The sequence below is a fragment of the Pseudorca crassidens genome, chromosome 18, assembly GCF_039906515.1.
Source record: "Pseudorca crassidens isolate mPseCra1 chromosome 18, mPseCra1.hap1, whole genome shotgun sequence".
In the NCBI taxonomy this organism is placed as follows: domain Eukaryota; kingdom Metazoa; phylum Chordata; class Mammalia; order Artiodactyla; family Delphinidae; genus Pseudorca; species Pseudorca crassidens.
The window spans coordinates 44,752,524-44,755,144 of record NC_090313.1 but is presented as its reverse complement, the minus strand read 5'-3'; the positions used below and the strand labels follow the sequence as shown (position 1 = coordinate 44,755,144).

The 2,621-nt window shown below is 36.6% G+C and overlaps 1 pseudogene; it reads right to left on the bottom strand.

Moving 5' to 3' along the window:
- Positions 1–1,489: 1,489 nt before the first annotated feature.
- On the bottom strand, positions 1,490–2,229 carry LOC137211058 (coiled-coil domain-containing protein 70-like; annotated as a pseudogene).
- Positions 2,230–2,621: the final 392 nt, after the last annotated feature.

Here is a 2,621-nt window from a genome sequence, read left to right as displayed (position 1 = left end):
ATAGACAATAAAGCAGCATACCACAAATCCCTAGAACACCAAGCTGGATATTCTCCTTCCTGCAGGTTTCTTCCACATGTTTTGAGATTAAAAACAACGATAAAGGCTTTGCATTTCCTCCCTGTCCCAATTGACTACAGGTCAGTTGAACACTGTCTACAAACATTGCTTTTTAATATTCTGCAAGGCTGAATTTTTTTATTTAAATGGTGGCTGTATAATTTCCAAAGAACAGTGGTTAGTGATCTGTTTATCAGACAGATAGATACCCTCTCTTAAGGAATAATCTTTATCTTTCTTCACAGGTTGTGGAATCCTTAAAATCAGGGAACATGTCTTGTTTCACTTTTTATATTTAAATGTATCTGTATTGCTTAGGAGAATGCTAATTAAAGGTGTTTAATAAGTGTATGTTGACATTTTGCAGATGTGGCAGTATCTAGGGAAAAGGAAAGTCTTTTCTTCCTATACTTTTCTTATATTCCTATTACATAACACTAGACAAGAATCAGAATGAGCTATGATTTCAATAAAATCCATTAAATGTTTATACTATATTAAATGCTCAAAATCTACGATGATGAAAAATAAGGTACACTGTAGCAGTTTGTAACCTAGTGTTCTGCAAATATCTATGTACTCTAATAAATCCATAAGTCCATGTGACTTAGTTTTTGCAGAATTATTTTTTAAAAAGAGCATTCAATTAGATCACTTGTCAACATTAATACATCTGAAAAATCCATTTCTTCCTTCCCCAGTTTCCACTGAATAGGGACCATCCCACAGATTCACATTCCAAACTCCACAAGCCCTATTATGAGTTTAGGGAACTTTGTTCTCTCAGTCCCTTTTCTCTCATTAATACATTTATTAGAGAGCATGGCACCCTCCCAGCAAGCAAAAGGAAGAAAATAACAGAGAAAAAATAGTGGGAAGTCTGTGAACACTCACATATTTTAAAAATTCTTCTTAGTATTTTATTGGCCTCCTCAATTAGATTATTGGAATAAGCATAAAGCAGAATATTCTTCTACAAAACATTTTTTTCACAATACATATGAAGGATGCAAAGTTTTATATTTCACTATATTTTTCATAATTCTAAGAGCAGGTTTTAAGACAAGTTTTCCTTTGTGATGTTGATTTCTTACAATATTCACCCAATTTCTCTGAAACTAAAGGGCAAACCTAGCTGGTCCATTCAGTGTCACGTTTTGAGTAACACATCTTTTCCATTCTAAAATAATATTTACCACCAATAGTGCTGTACAATTTAAGTAAACCTAAAGAAACTTTTTTTTTTCCAACTTTTCAGGACTTTATTTGGTTTCCAGGACCAGATTCTGTACATTTCCAAGCTTCCTACTCCAACACCACTAATAGTATTTCACCTTCAAAAGTTTGAATTTTTTTTTTTTCTGGAATGTCAATGATATTCATGGTTTGCTGGTTACATCTTCAAGTCACACTTCTCCTGCTTTACTTTTTAATTGTGCATTTTTCCAGCCAGCATGTTTGTTGTCTTTCTCCTGAAGAATCTTGTTCCACTCCTCTAGGACCTTCGCCTCTTCCAGAAGGGCCTTTCCCTCCTCTTGAAAAACACTGTTCTCCTCTCTCAGAGCCTTGTTCTCTTCACAAAGGGCTTGTTCCTCCTTCCACAGAGCTTGTTCTTCCATCTCCAGTGCAAGTCCTTCTTCCATCAGGGCCTGTTGCTCCATCCTGATCGCACATTCCTGATGCTGTAGGGCATTGATCTCCTCATGTAGAGAACTTATTTCTTGAAGTGTTTTCGCCTCATTCTGGAATGCTTTCTCCTGTTCCCTGAGAGCCTTGATCTGAACTTCCAGGGCTCGATTCTGTTGCCAATAAGACTTACTTTCTGTGTTCAAGGCGTTGACTTTTTTCCCCAGGTGGTTTTTGATTTTCTAAAATCACACTTTTAAACATACACAGCAGCTGGTTTCGCTGTCTCAGGGACTGGTTCTCCCCCCGGATTAACTGATTGCCCATTCGGAAAGCTTTGTTTTCTCCTCGAAGGGCTTTGTTTTCTCCCCAGAGGGACTTGTTTTCTTTTCTGAGAGCCTTGTTCTCAGCCCTGGACACCTTATTGTCTCTCTGAAGGTTTTTTCCCACCTCCTGAGATCCACGTTTGAGCTTGTTTTGATCTTGGGTACAAGAGGAAAACAAATGCAGTGTCTTCCGTCTTTTAAATTCAGAGACAACCATTGTTTCTTAGTGTTTTATCTGAGAAGAGTATATAAACTCCTGGTGTGCTGGGTTCAACCAAAGGTGAACTAATGATATTTGGAATAAAAAAGGTCCTAGATTTGTTGAGAATGTGTTTGTATAGAACTGGCTGTTGGTTGACTTGCACAAATAGTAAACCCAGCAGGGATCTAAGAAGGCTCAGCGAGGCTCACTGGAGGGGAAAAAAAAGTGAATTTATGAAGAGAAGTCAGCAAATTAACTATTAGGTTGATATAAAAAAACTGAATAAGTTTAAATCTCAACACACAAAAATTACACAGTAATAATTCTAGATTACATATTGAATCTAGATGCCAGATAAAAGTTAATGTGTTGAATTGTTATGTGTTAAACTAAGCTAAACTCTGAGC